This window comes from Peromyscus maniculatus, chromosome 6 (genome assembly GCF_049852395.1).
Source record: "Peromyscus maniculatus bairdii isolate BWxNUB_F1_BW_parent chromosome 6, HU_Pman_BW_mat_3.1, whole genome shotgun sequence".
Taxonomy (NCBI): Eukaryota; Metazoa; Chordata; class Mammalia; order Rodentia; family Cricetidae; genus Peromyscus; species Peromyscus maniculatus.
In genome coordinates this window covers 95,915,809-95,932,392 of record NC_134857.1, presented here as the reverse complement: position 1 = coordinate 95,932,392, position 16,584 = coordinate 95,915,809, and positions in this window count along the sequence as shown.

Here is a 16,584-nt window from a genome sequence, read left to right as displayed (position 1 = left end):
AAAAAGTAATGTTTATGACCATCAATGATAACAGATGTTGTAAATAAAACAATTTGGGGGCTTGCCAGATTGTTATATAAACCTTCAGGGGCCTTTAAAAATTCTTCTAGAAAAAAAAATGGAACTTTTCCTTTTTTCCCGTGGCCTTCAGTCTGTCCCAGCACCCCTCACACACCATATCAAATGAGTCTGAATTCCTTCCACTCGGGTGCAAACAGAGAATGGTGAGGTTACATTTATAGAGTGAGAAGAGAAGGGGAATTTTAACAGGAGAAATTATGCTCATTTGCACCAATTAAATAAAGATTCTGAAAATTCAGACAGTCCAAGAGAAACACAAAGATGATTTGCATTCCCAGCATTCAGAACTAACCAGGGACCTATAGTATACATATCTATTTTAAATATGTGTATATAGCTAATTACACTTTACATGCATATTTTATCAAAAACTAAAACCTCCTTCATACCCCTTTTCTTCGCAGTGTGGTTATCTTGGTTCTTCAGGTCTGCATGTGTTCCTGCAGTCACTCTTGAACTTCTGCTGTTGTTGGTTGCACGTGTCAAATGTCCTGTGTCACAGTGAGATGTCACCTGCGCAGACACAGGAACTCATCATCAGATATGAAATGCCACATAGGTGGTCACTCCTAAATCAAGTAAGATGAAGGAGAGGAGAGGATGAAGCTCTGATGTCACTCACTCTGTCAGCCAGGGCCTTTTTTTTTCTTCTCTTTTTCTAAGTACCAGATAGTTTCACTTTGGAAAATTTAACTATTAGGTACACTCAGTCCTTTTCTTACCAAAGTAGACATTCCAAAATAACGTGTGAATTCATTGCTTTTCTTCCTTTTCTCTCAGGGAAATTCTGTCCCAGAAAAACAAAACAAAACATGTTTTAGGGAAATTCCAAGGATCAAACTCAGGCCATTGAGCCATGACTTAACTGTTTAGTTGTTAAAAATGATTAAAGATAAAGTTTGCTATAAGTTTAAAAGGATCTTGGGCTAGGCTGTGTCTATACTCAAATAAGCGTGGGAAAGAAGACCCTTGCGTGTAATGAAACCACCAGTCATGGCCTGTTATCAGCTGGGTTCAGTTGGCTGCATTCTTACCCAGCTGATTTCAGTGGGTAGACACTTTTCTTTGTGGTAGGCTTGTCTGTCTCTGTGTGGTGTGTGTTTTAACAGATGGACTTTATAAACACAGTATTTTTTTTTTTATCAAAAGATGGCTGATATGGCCTTGTCATTTCAGGACAAGAATGCCTATCTGAATTGGGTGCTAGGCAAAGGCAAATTCTGTGTTTATATAAACTGAAGAACAGGCTTTGAAAGCACCATAGAGGAAAGTCTCTCTTCTTGCTTGGAATGTGATGGCTAACTATTAACTCCTGCTGGGATGGGGCTTGAGGGAGCTGAAGAACAAATTCTTAAAGGGACTTTCCTCAAATGAGCAAATCAAACTTCTTTGCCGCCTTCCCTAGACAGATAGGTAACACACACATGGTCTTTCATGATCACAACGGTGTTCACTCTTTATTAATGTTTCAAGTCTATGGTTTTCCTTTATATAAAGAAATACACTCCTTATCTTCTGGAAATAGTAATTAAAGACCACAAACTGCATGTTTAAAATACAGCAAATAATTCAGATTTAGAAGGCAAGTCCTCCCAAAGAAATGTTAAAACAGAATTAAATTCTTTTCTTTTAAACACTAGTTTTATCAACTACCCAAAGTCAAAGAAACCTAGTGTGGAGAAGCCAAGAGGGTTACAGAATTCTGTGGGTGAAAATGGGTATTTAAGAGGACATAATATTTCCAAAAATTGAGCCCAGTAACTTGGGTAGATGTTCCCTCTGGAAGAGGTGGAACGCACACCCCATCCGTTGAGTATGAACTATGATGATGCTGTCCTTCCAAAGAGCAGAGTGGGGAAGACAGAGCAGAGAGACAGCGGCTGATGGTTGAGAACACTCAAATGAAGGCTGCTTCAGCCAGATCCCTAGTAACGGTGATAAGACATGTTAACGTAATTTATCCTCAGTGTTAGATGAACAATAAGGCAATTCAATGAAGACAGTGTGGTGATGATGAAAAACCACCAGGCAAATTTCAATAAAGGAATAGCCACAAAATACTTGGCCATTATTTACGGTTTTGAGAATGAAGTCTGTGCATCTGCACCAGGAGGAGTGATACTGTGAATCTGACCACATGGCTGTGCCCCAGAGCAGAAAAGTGGGAGTCACAAGAGATGACACTGGGCAGGACAATCCAGGGCTACTCACAGAGGGACTCATCTTCCATGCTAAGAATTTTGTCCTTTCCGTTGGTAATGAAAAGCAATGAGAGGCTTTCAAGAAAGAAAGGGTCATGATCTCTAGGGAGATAGCTCCTGCTAAGAGACTGGAGGCAGAAGAGTTAAGAATGCAGGAAACAAATTTGAGACAACGAAATGGATATCATGTCATTTACCCATTCAGTTGTTTACGAATTCAGTGAGTTAGTCAATAAAGCTGGGGCCACTGTATCCAAACCTAAGGCTACTTGACCAGTCATGAGGCTGGTGAAAGCAGTTGCACACCTCTAAATGGCAGCTCTGGAATTATGCAATGGCCTGCCTCACTCTTGGGTATAGGCTCTGGCTACCCCTGGATGCTGGGTGAATTATTCTGAACAGAATAGAATGTCCTTGTGTCCACATACACCTCTCCTGTTGATCAGGGCCACACCAAGACTACTGGATACCTGGGTGGGTGAATAATTTGGCTTTCCTCCAAGCCCATAATGGAAGCTGAGTGCTGGTAAGCAGGGGTGCCCTATCTCCCCCAGTTCAGAGCAGTTCAGCCCTGGGGTTAACGCTCTCCACCTCTTTAGAAGATTGCTCAGCTAGCCTTTCTGATGTTTCGTTCTTTATTCAAAGATGTTTTTTCTCTCTCTTCCTACTAACTACTTTAAAAATGAGGGTCAACATGGTATGTAGCTAGTCAGAAAAGGGCAAGCTTATAGGTCATCGAGGATGGACCCCTCCCTCATAATCACCTCTGGACCTCATCTCCTGTTTCCTTGGAAACAGTGATTTTAATGAAGAGGAAAATATCATGGCTGCCTCTCATTAGCGTCTGAAATGCCACGTGAATGAATGGGGGAAGTGTAACATCTGCTCCTCCTTAAAATTTAAAATGTCATGTGAAAGGGAGGATGTGGAGGTAGCAAGGCTCTGCTGAAGTCCTTTACTGGTCAGGGGAAATAAACTTATAAAGATTGTTTCCCTTTAAAATTCTTTTTAATATGGTCTGTTATATGATTTCGGGTCAAAGAATGGGATCTAAGTTGTATTTCTGGCCTGGCTGGAGATATGACTTTTTTTTTTTAACTTTTATTCTTCTCTCATACATATCCTAGCCAGTTTCCCCTTCCTACACTCCACCCAGCCCCTTATCCCCTGCTCCTCTCTCCCCAGATTAATTCCTCCTCTGTGTCCTGAGAGAGAGAGAGAGAGAGAGAGAGAGAGAGAGAGAGAGAGAGAGAGAGAGAGAGAGAGCTGGCCTCTCAGGGTTATCCTCCAAATTTGGCCTAAAAAGACACAATAAGATGGGGCACAAACCCTCATATCACAGCTGGACATAGAAACCCAAAAGGAGGAAAAGGGTCCAAAGCACAGGCAAAAGAATCAGAAGACACCCCCAACTCCCACTGTTGGGAGTTCCTCAAAAACACTCAGCTACACAACCATAAAGTGTATGTAGAGGACCTAGCTCACATCCATACATGGCCTATGTTGAGACATGACATTCTTTTTGTTGTTGTTTTGAGACAGGGTTTCTCTGTGTAGTTTTGGTGCCTGTCCTGAATCTTGCTCTGTAGACCAGGCTGGCTTTGAACTCACAGAGATCCGCCTGGCTCTGCCTCCTGAAACTGGGATTAAAGGCATATGCCACTGCTGCCTGGCAAGACATGACATTCTCAACTATTCAAAAGATCCTAAGGTTATCATTTAGCTGGTTCTGTGGTAAAGAACGAAGCTATACCACGGTTTCCTGCCTTATAGCATGAATCCAAGAATGTCTGTTGATCACCTGGAGAGGGCTGCCCCTTCAGGAGAGCTGTCTCTCCTAGTATAAAGTCTGCTCAGAATGTGGGTTAGCACAATGGTCTCGTTGACCATTGTTAATTCTCACACGAGAGCCTTTTTCTCCACAGTAGCCCTTGTTTTGAACACTATCAACTCCTATCGCTTAAAGGTGTCTCGGTTTACTCTGTAATAATCTGTCTTCTGTGCTCTTTGTGTCTTTCCTGAATTCTTTTGACTGAAAACGCAAGGTCTCAGGAGCCGAGGGGAGGCCAGGACGTGCTTCCAGTGACAAATGAGCATCTTTCATCTGTTCACATCCTTATGGAGTCTTCAGCAGTGGGTGGCTCTGGCTCCCCTTGGACATTGGATTTGGAACAGTTCTCTGGCTGACTTACCTTTCAACTGAGCTCTAGCCTAATGTGGAATACAGACATTAAATAAACCTTTACAAATATTTTATTGGCGTTCACTTGATTTTATGACTTAAACTAAGTACCAGGATTACCCCTGCACTCCTAGACAAAGCTTGACATTTTTGATTTCCCTGTCAGTTTCTGAAGCCCCGCAGAGAACGAACCAATAGCTCCTGGCCCTGTGGGGCTCCTTGGACAATAGCTGAATGGTCACGTGATACAGAGCTGCCCACCTTTGATCTTATTTTTCATGTTCAGGAATAGGTGGGCGGATCGCTCTTTCCTTGGTGCCCAGCAGAGCAGGATGCTAGCAAGAACACCAGAGAAATAATGATTGACATCAGCCATGCTGTTTCTCCAAATAACAAACATTACAGTCGGAATGCTACTGACGTCAGCAAGAGGAAAGGAGTTTTGGTGTTAGCCTTCCAATGAGGAGGAGAGGCTGGGGTCCTATGGGTATGACCCAATGGGTAACCGGAAACTTCCAGCCATATCCTTGCTTGTGAACCTTTTCCTGGTCCAGCCTGTAGCCCTTTAGACCCAGCTGTTCTTTCTCCTTTTCTCTCCGATTTCTTCCAGCTAGAATTAACCCAGATGGAGCTCCACACACGCTGCAGACAACTTACTGTGGATTTAAGCCATTTCTTTTAAAAAAATGTATTTGCATTCTGCTTCATCTCTGAGGAGAGGTAAAACTTGACCCCCACCCCAGGAATGCCTCTGTCCCCCTGGAGTCAGGAAGCCTTGGGGACTGGGTAGCATCGCGGGCTATGGATGCCTCTGGATTCAGCTGCTGTTTCTACTGCCCTCCAGAGCAGAGCGGAAGCCACGGGGCTGCGTGGCTGTGGAAGATTCAAAGGGCTCCATCGGCCTTCCTCAGGCTCCATGATCCTCCTGGCATGCCTATTAGGGAGACCGAGGACACAGCAGGCATTTTGTGCCACCAGTCTGACTTCGTTTTGAACTCCACTTCTTTCTTGCTAGTTGGGCAGATGACTTAACCTTGGAGCATCCGATACTTCACCTGTAAGATGCAGATAATAATAGCTGCCACCTCCCAGGACCGTTGCTAGGAAGGTTGAATGAAACGCTCAGAGCTCTGGATGGCACCTCAGTCTTCGTCAAGCACTCAAGAAAGCAATTAGCTGTTACCTTAAAAAGAGAAACCAAACCGAGATCCTGCTCGCTACTATTTTCCATTGAGTTTTGAACAAACAGTGGCCTTGTTTCCGCTGAGAGAAAGGGGGTGCATGGGTGGGAGAGGGGGGGGAGCGTTTCAGTGAGCTCGGATGAGTGTATCATGCAGCTGCAGACTCCGAGGCAAGGCAGGCGACCGCGGAGATGCTGTGAGTGACATCTCTCCTACTCCTTAAGGCTCACTGCTGAGATAATGACACGGATGACAGATTTTCATGTCTCCCCCAATGTTCCTGCCTACGTGGTTAATCCAGGCCTTCTCTCTGTACACTGTGCCTGATGAAGAAACCAGGAGTCTAACAAAGGTGGTGGAAATTTGTGTTCAAATCTCGCAACCAAAAATGTATTATGGAGACCGCCAGAGAGCCTAACCCTTTGTCAGGAAACATAAATACAATCATATTCTGTATTAAGACTTTAAAGGAGTTGGAGTCTACGTCTAGTTATTTGACAACTCACTATATTTAGACAAACTCAAAGAGGGAAGTAAAACAAGCAAATAAGAAAACAACCCTCTGCATTTTGTTTTATATGGGATGAATTATTTTATAGGGAAGGAATCCCCCACATTTCTCTTTCTCTACTTTGAGTCAGGGTCTCATGTAGCACAGGCTAGACTCGAACTCATTATGTAGCTGAGGATGACCTTGAGTTTCCAATCCTCCTGCCTCAGTCTCCTAGTATGTACCACAAGACCCTTGTTTATGTTGTTGGCAATCAAACTCTGGGCTTCTCATGCGCTAGCCAAACACTATACCGGCTGAGCTACGTCCCCAACCTCTTAAATTTGAGTTTCTTTGAGATGATTTGGAAAGTGGCATTGCAAGAGGGATGGGAAGAGATGAGCTCATTTCTTTCTTTAAAGTTTGTAAATCATTTATTATCTATTTATTTTCTGTGTCCACACAAGCATGTGTGCATGCCACAGCATATGTGTGATAGTCAGAGAGGACAATGTATGGGAGCGGGCTCTCTCTTTCCACCATGTGCGTTCTGGAGACTGAACTCGGGTCATCAAGCTTGGTGACAAGTGCCTTTACCCACTGAGCCATCTTGACAGCTTGAACCTTCCCTTGTTTTCAAGATGGAATATACCAGTTCACCAATGATAGTATAGCCATGAAATAATTCTAAGCATATATTATTCTTTCTGTGCACCGAACCTAGTTACGAATAGTTTGGAGGTTTAAATCCACTGAATTACAATTTTATTTTTAATTTACTACTTACCACTTGAAGTCAGCTAATCATTTCAATCTCTGTAGTAACAAGTCAAAACTAATAATTGATCTTGTAAATGTGATAATCTCCATATTAACATATGATAATTGGCTATCCAGCAGGAAAATTTCACACCAGTCAGCCTTGGTGAATTCATGATTCTCCTGCCTCTGCTTCCAGGCTCCTATGATTACAGGCACGCACCACCACACCCGGCTTGTCATTTTATTTAAAACCTAGTAAAATCCATCAAAAATCCTTATCATTTCTATTACCAACATAAATATAGAATCTGTCCATTGCTCCCCAAGGTCATTCTCACTGCCATGGTCACTGGCATTGCCCTGCACAATGAAAATACTCTCTACTTTGGCTGTTGAGACAGTTTCCTCTCACCTCCCAATTTCCACAGGTGCCTTTGAAATCAATTATATACGGAGGAGAGGTCAGTTTGACCTTTCTGCCTGTTTTAGCTTCATTCTGTGCTGTGACAATTATCATGACCAAAGCTACATAAGAGAGGAGAGCATCCAGTTGGTTTCTTCTTCCGGGTCATAATCCATCACTGAAGGAAGTCAGGGCAGGAACTCAAGCAGGAACGTGAAGGCACGTCTGATTGTTATTCTTGCAGCATTATCTCTCACCAGGGAGCATGCTCACAGCTGTGGAAGAGCAGCAGCAATCACGGAGGAACGTTCTTTGCTACCTCTCACAGACACGTGCTCAGTTTTCTTCCGAACTCACTGCCAGGTAACGGTGCTGACCATGATGGGCCTGGCCCTCCTGCATCAGCTGAGACTGTCTCTCGCAGACACAGTTCAACTGAGGATCCCCTTCCCCCTCAGAACTCGAGGCAGTGTCCAGTTGATAGTTAAAGCTAAACAGGAAGTCCTCTGACATTTCATTAAGAAAACCTTCCAACTCAGGGCAACCTTGAAACACTTGCATGGCGAGCGTTCACATGCCTCTCAACTAATGTTCATCTTACCATCTTCCTGTCCAGCCATGTGTCTCCCTGTTTACTCAGTCTCAATCTGAGTACATTTCAAAGAAATTGCAGGCGTCAGAGCCCTCCCCTGAGCACTGCGACATCTGTGTTACTAACCGCATCTCAATATGTGTGGAGCTTTCCTTCTAATGAGAAGCTTTAGCCACAAATTTCTATTTGCTATTGCTTCTTGGCTTTTTAGTTAAGATCGAGTATAACGTAACATTTGTTAAGTTTTTCTGGTATCTGTGTGACCCCAGCCCTTACTGGGAACACATTGCCATCACTCCAAATGTTTCCCTCTGTCTCCCTATAGCAGTGGTTCTCAACCTTCCTAATGCTGTGACCCTTTAATACAGTTCCTCATGTTGTTGTGACCCCCAACCATAACATGATTTCATTGCCACTTCATAACTGTAATTTGCTACTGTGATGACTGAAATATGAATATCCAAAGAGCAACCTCTATGGGGGTCATGACCCATTGGTTGAGAACCTTCATTCCCACCAGTGTGTTCTAGTTTTTCCTAGTCTAGATTAGTCTCTTCTGTTATAGAATATCATAAATGCAACCATATAAATTATTGTCACCTGTAGCCAATAAATTCATCCCTTTTTACTGCTGAGTAGTAGTCTATTATTTGTTTTAGGATTTTTTTTTGTTATTGATGGAAATTAGGACTTTCCTGTTAGTGGTTATCATAAATAAATCTTCTATAAACACTTCACATGACTATATTTGGTGTGTGTGTGTATATAAACACTTTACATGACTGTATTTGGGGTGTGTGTGTGTATATATAAACACTTTATATGACTATATTTGGTGTGTGTGTATACATATATATGTATATACTTCATATGGCTTTATTTGGTGTGTGTGTGTGTGTGGCCTCTGCATACATATGTATGCAAGTGTGCATCCCTTTGTATACTCGGAGACCAGAAGATGTCTGGGATCTTTATGTTCTCCCCCTAATACTCTTAAGGTGGAGTCTCTCACTGAACCTGGAACTCACTGTTTTCATTCAGTTTAGCAGTCAGCAAGCTCCAGTGATCCTTCTGTATCAGCTTGGGCCAGGGTTGTAGCACATGTGGTTATATCTGGCTTGTTATGTGGTGCTGGGCTCTGAACTCACGTACTCATGCTAGCGCTGTAAGCGCTCTTACCCCAAAGTAGTGCCTCAGCTCTCAACGTGAATCTTTTGATGAACATATCCCTTCATTTTTTTGGGGTAAATACCTAAGAATAGAATCACTGGGTCGGTGCATGTCTGTTTTTGAAAGAGAAATAACCTTTAAAAATCATGTCCTCTTGTTTACAACTCTCTAGTGACTCTACTATAACAAATATGAACTCTACCATAGGACAAGCCAAGAAAGACCAGCTTTCCCGACTCTCACAGCTCACTCTTGTACTAAGCACATTTCCTACCCTATCCACCAGCAAGCTTGCTCCTCTCCAGTCTATTCCTTAATGGACCACATGTGCTCTCCACCTGCTCATGCTCCTGCTGTTACCCCAGCCAAGAACATGACCTTGCAACTCATGGCACATGCTGGCTCATTCTCATGTGTCAGTTTACATGCTACCTCTGCCGAGAACGTCAAGGGTTAGTGAGTAAGCAAACGATAGAGCCACTCTGTCTACCCACACAGGCAAGCAATCTGAGTATAAAGTGCCTTCCCTAGCCATCTTAATACGCAAGTCCTTTCTCAGTACTTTGTTGTGTGTGTGTGTGTGTGTGTGTGTGTGTGTGTGTGTGTTTTCCTTTTCTTTCTTAGTTACTATTCACTACCCTCTTTTTTTCTACTTTGCTTTTCCTGTTCCTTAAACCTCTCCCTGCTCAGGCCCACCTATGACCACTTGATTGTTAAATCTAGTGGAAATGCCTTTCATGCTCTACATAACTGTCTTTCCAGAGCATTTGACACAGTGGACTGTTTCCTTAGCTTGAAGTTTGGCTTGTCTAGGTGTACTTGTTCTTTCTGTATCTATGGCCCAAATCCTTGCTCTCCATCACTCTATTGCCTTTGGATGCTGATGTGCACAGCTCTTTGCTGGTATTTTGTGTCCCACACTTTGTTTCTGGGGAATTTCCTTTATGTGGATAGTGTCAACATTATTTACATATCGATTGCTCTTCAGTTAGATTCCCAATCTGAATATGGATTGAGTCTCTCTAATTTTATTGCATTGGATTAGACTTCAGAAATGGGCCACAATGAGTAATCCCTTCAAGTCTTCCAGCTATATGGGGGAACTTGCCCTCAAATCTGTGCTAACCCTCTCATCCATGCTTAACCAGAATTCTGCCCATGCGACACTATGTTGATTGAGTACCTTGCAGCTTCTGCCTGGGCCTCTTGAAATGTTTGGTGGATACTATTTCTTGTAACTCACATATCTTGCTATGAAAAGCCATAGGAAGACGCACGTGTAAGAAGGGAAGCTGAGCTCCTACCTAGTGGCACCAATGGTCAACCATATGAGTAAGCCATCCTGGATGTCCAGGCGACATTTGAGAGAAACTATAGAAAAGACTTTAATCAAGACTTATGAAGATGGTCCCAATCAACTCCAGAACCCTAAGAAATAATAATAGTTTGTTGCTTTAACTTGCTAAAATTTTGGAGTAGTTTATTATACAAAAAAAGGCAACAACATCTAATTATATTCTTAAATACAACAAACTGCTTTTCTGAATGAAATGTAACAAGTGAAGAAACCATTTCCACTCTGCCAGGGAATGTATGCATTAGGGAAGAAAGAGCTGAGGAGGCTAGGGTCCCATGGAGAACCCTTCTGTCAGAGATACTTGCTTGAGGGGTGGGCTAGTCATTGTTATTTTCTTTCCTTCCCAAATAATTGTGAGTTGGAGAGAGAGTAATCAAAATGGATCTTGAGCCTACTGTCACGGTGACTGTCACTATAGGAGATGACTCTTACCTAGGGCCGGCAGTGCCATCTGAATTTCCCTGGGAAAAACTCAAGGCTCTAAATCAACCGGAGAGAACAAAGCAAACAGGCTGCTTTCTCCATCCAGGAAATAGCTCCGGCCTGGCTGCAGCTCATGCCAAAGGAATTGGCTTAGGGAGTGTACCCTGGAATTGTCTGGCTTATGACTCAGGGAATTCAGCAGCACAAATGTTGGTTGATGTTAATGGGGTGGGGGTGGGGGAGAAGAAAAACTCAACTCCCTGAGATTTGAGACTGCTGTTACTCAAGGGGAGAAAGACCTTCTTTACAGTATGTGTGCAAGTAAATTTGTCATGTGTAAATCGGCTTTCCCAGGTTCCAGAGGAAGCACATGCTTGTCTCTTGCATCAAGAAAGTGTTACTGGCCTCTCTGCCGACACTAGTGTGGACGTCTCTTCCTAGTGGCCTGGATAGAAGTGTGGTACTGTTACTCGGATAAGATGGCAACAGCCCACTTACTCAGGACTAGGCATTGTGAGTGACTAGCAGAGAAACGTTTGTTCCAACAGGCTTGGGTGATGTTGGAGCCACGGCTTACTCTGCAGGCTCCACACCAGTAGGACTGGACTCCCATGAGCCTTGTCAGCTCTGAGTCCTCATGAGTGACAGTTGGGTCTCCCTCACAACCTTTCAGGAGGAATTAGCCCCTTATGTAAATGTTACAAAGGTGTCATAGGATACAAAAGCTCTGCCTTGGAAGGAGTCCTACACATCAATGTTTTATTATTAATTACATGGGAATGTGGTCACTCAGTTTCTCAATAAGTACTTGTTGAGTAACTAGTGTATACCAGTATCACCACAGGGACAAGAACTTTTTGTTACTTTTTCCTGATGATACCTAGCTCACAGGAGAGACTGCAGGCTGCACAAAATGTCGCTTCCCTTAGCCCGGCCAAGGTCAAGGTGCTCCTGTCATGTGGACTGTGGCACAGATCTTCTTTCCCTCTCCAGACTGCACTGCACATTTGTAACACCCGAGGCTTCCAAGTGTGTCTTTAACAGAAACAATCAACTCTTTCAAGACTCTAGGGATTTAGATTGCCAAAATATTACTTAGTGAGGGTCTTTGTAACTGAGCTATCAAAATGGAAATATAGCAGAGACAGCGGCCAAAAACCCTTGTGGACTAAATCCCTGGCATTATTTGAAAATCCTAGGACACTGTTGACCTCTCCTTGAAGCTGGTCTCCTTGTTTAGTGAAAGCATTTTTAAAGCTCCCAATGTCCACAGCACGCTGCATTGAATTCTGAGAAATAATCAAGCTCTGCCCTCCCCCTTGAAAGTCATTTCAACTTAAATTTTTATTTCACCGCTTATTTTTTTTTTGTTTATTGTAAATGTGTATGTGTGCATGGTGTGTGTGTGTGTGTGTGTGTGTGTGTGTGTGTGTGTGTGAAGTCGGAGTGAAACTTTTGGAGGCTGGGTTTCTCTTTCTACCATGTGGATCCTGGGAAATTGAACACAGGCCATCAGGCTTGGTAGCAACCTTTTATCCACTGAGTCGCCTCATGAGCCCATGACGGACATTTAATGGCATATTTAAGAAGCTGAACCACTCCACAGAGAAAAAAATCAGCGTCTACATGCACCAGCCTTTAGCAGCTACTGGTGCAGTCCTGTCCAAGTGCCTGACTGTGGCATTGCCTTCTGTCACAGAGAAGGAAAGCAAGAGGCAAAAATGTGCCAAACATGATAGAATTAGTTTTGTGTTCTCTTTCTTTTTGGTTTGGGCCACTGGATGTGTACCTGCTTTTTTCAAACCTGTCTGTTTTTTTTGTTTGTTTGTTTTTGGGTTTTTGAGACAGGGTTTCTCTGTGTAGTTTTGATGCCTGTCCTGGATCTTGCTCTGTAGACCAGGATGGCCTCAAACTCACAGAGATCCGCCTGGCTCTGCCTCCCGAGTGCTGGGATTAAAGGCGTGTGCCACCACTGCCCGGCAAACCTGTCTGTTCTTGATGTAAGTAAAACTCACATTTTATCAATGATACTGAAATCCTGAGAGCTCAAGACTTCCCCCAGTCTCCCCTACCACACACACACACACACACACACACACACACACACACACACACACCACACATACACACATACCTCACACATACAAACATGTGTGGTGTTTCGTTTGTGTTTTGACAAATAAAGCTTGCCTGGAGATCAGAGGGTGGAGCTAGCCATTAGTTAACCATAGAGGCCAGGCAGTGGTGGCACACACCTTTGATCCCAGCACTTTGGAGGAGGAAGCAGGAAGATCAGGAGTTCAAGGCCACCCTGGGGTACAGGAGATTGAACCAGTCTAAAAGAGAAACAGAGCCAGTTGATGGTTCATGCCTTTAATCTCAGCATTAGGGAGGTGGAGACAGGAAGTGATAAGGCGGGTGGAGGCAGGATCTCTGCCCCATTCGGGCTAAGATTTCGTAGAGGTAAGAAGTATCTAGTAGCTGCTGCTCTGCTTCTTTGATCTCCAGGCAAGCTTTGTTTGTCAGAATGCAAACAAAATATCATACAACACACATACACACACACACACTCACACACACCTCACACACACACATACACCACACTTACATACACACACACCTCACATACACACACCTCACATACACACACCTCACATATACACACACACCACACACACATATACACACACATACACACACTCACACTCACAAACACCTCACACACACATACACTACACATACATATACACACACCTCACATACACATGCACACACCTCACATATACATACACACACCCCACACACATATACACACATCACACACACACACACATATATACATCCCCTTACACACATATACACATCTTACACAAACACACACATATACACACATAAACACACACATACACACAAGTACCGTTCACTGTCCTGGACAAATGGTTCAGACAGACAGACTTAGACTGTTCAAACTTAAATGTTGAGACACCACTAAATAACCTGAGGAAACTCATATAAGATCAAGTAACTGAGTGAGAGGAGGGGTATGAAAATCTGGTAACAGTAAAATGTTTCAGATTGTATAATGACCTAACAGAATTTCAAACCGAATGTGCAACGCACTCAGTGGGTTTCTGGTAGACCTTGCCCATATTACATCGTGAAATCCCATTAAATTCTTAGTTCCAAACACACAACACATGAACTTTGCACTGAGCATGCCAAGAACACATAACACATGAACTTTGCACTGAGCATGCCAAGAACACATAACACATGAACTTTGCACTGAGCATGCCAATTGTTGCATGCAGCAGCAACAGATAATGCCTGAAACACCTCATCTGTTGACTGCTCTGAATTGCAGTCTTTTTACTGTACAGACCGTTTTCTGATCTTAAAGAAGCACAATGGCTTAATTATAGACGGCAAACACTTTTAGTGTTTCCTACCATGATTCTTCTGCATGTATTAATTACTATATCTTTGGATTGCATTGTGTTAGGTAAATAAGTATAAATGTGCAAATTTATTTCCATCCTTAAAATAAAATAGTGTGTATCAAAAGTGTTTTAAAATTATTTGTTTATGACTTATTATCTATAAATTATTTGATTATCTATTTTATCTACTGATTTAGCGAGGTGCATATGAAATTTTCTTGGCTATAAGGGGTTGTGTGTGTAAAAAGTTTAAGAAACACTGGACTCAGAGATGGGATGTAAGTAACTTACAGTAAGCTGCAAGTAGAACCCCCGAGACACATGATCACTAAATTCTTTCCCCGCCAAAGATCAAAACAATGTCTGTGCAAAGGTCAGGAAATGTATTGTAGAGATACAACAGTAGAAACAAGAGCCAAATAATCAGCAATACTTAATCCTAGATGAATGAATTGTATTCCAGAAGAGTCAAGTAGCTACAATTTCCAATTAAATCTTTGCTTTGAAGTCTCCCTCCTGAAGGTCATCAAAATAGATTTCAATTTTGCTTTCTAAACCCAGTTTTTCCCTGGTAGATTAAATTAAAAACAAAGCACAACAAAACTATCTGAGCAGAGCTTTGGAGTCTGCCCCTTTGGTTTCTTCCGAATGACGTGGCCATCTAGAAAGGATTTTTCTCCTACTTGAAGGCTGCCAACTTTGAAACGTGGTATCCTGTCTTAGTTGCCATTCAATTTCTGTGAAGAGACACCATAACCATGTCAACTCTTACAAAGGAAAGCATTTAATTGGGGGCTGGCTTACAGTTTCAGAGGGTTAGTCCATTGTCATTGTGTCAGTGAACATGGCAGCATGTGTGGCAGGCTTGGTATGCCGGAGAAGTAGTTGAGAGCTACTTCCTGACTCATAGACACACACACACACACACACACACACACACACACACACACACACACACACAGAGAGAGAGAGAGAGAGAGAGAGACAGACAGACAGACAGACAGACAGACAGACTCACTCTGGGCTTGGCACAGGCTTTTAAAACCTCAAAGCCTACCCCTAGTGACATACTTCCTCCATTAAGGGCAGACTTACTGCAACAGGGCCACATCTACTCTAACAAGGCCACACCTCCTAATCCTTACAATTCTTTCAAATAGTTCCATTCCCTGGTGACCAAGTATTCAAATAAATGTGGCTCTGGGGTCATTCTTATTTGAACCACCACACACCTCATGCCAGACATAGCATGCACTCCCCAGAATCTTAAAGATGAGGATGAATCATCATAGGTGAACCAGCTCTAGGCAGAAAGCACGCAAATCTAGTCCAAGGTAGATGGAACCTTCAAGAGGGATCTTCAACCCCATTGTATGTTCCAAAGGGGATGCCTTCCACCAGTGCCCTGTGAACAGTGAGACACTGCATGGCCACACGTCCCCCTGCCTTGTCACACAGCAACTATTCCACCAGAGGCCCTGTGCACCTGTGCTCCCTGCTGTCTGTTTCAATTGCTGTCCCCTCTGAAATGGATCGCCTGGTGTTGCTTGTCTAACTTCTCATTTCCCAATGACTCTGCTTGTAGTTTAATACATTTGGATTAATTGTTCATTGACCATACACTGACAATCACTCAACTTTCACACTGGAAATGATGGATAGAAAATATTGAAGTTAAAAGCTGTTAGGGACTGATGTGGTCGTTTAAACTGCAAAACTAGATCTTGAGTAAGGAAGACTGAGTTTGTGCTTCACAGCCTGGGCCTCAGAGCAAGACGCTTTCTAAGAAAGAAAGTTTACTCAGACTAAATGGCAATGGTCGAGAGAAAGCCTGAACTGACCTACAAACACCCTAACTGTCATGCTAGAAATCTCATCCAATGATTGATGGAAGCAGTTGCAGAGATCCACAGCCAGGCCCCAGGTGGAGCTCCAGAAATCCAATCAGCGAGAAAGAGGAGGGATTGTATGAGCAAGAATTGTTGAGACCAAGATTGGAAAAAGCACAGGGACAAATAGCCAAACTAGTGAAAACACATGTACTGTGAACCAATAGCTGAGGAGCCCCCAACTGGATCAGGCCCTCTGGATAAGTGAAACAGTTGATTAGCTTGAACTATTTTGAAGGCCCCCAGGCAGTGGGACCGGGACCTGTCCTTAGTGCATGAGCTGGCTGTTTGAAACCTGGGGCCTATGCAGGGACACTTTGCTCAGTCTGGGAGGAGGGGACTGGACCTGCCTGGACTGAATCTACCAGATTGAGCTGAATCCCCAGGGGAGTCCTTGCCCTAGAGAAGATGGG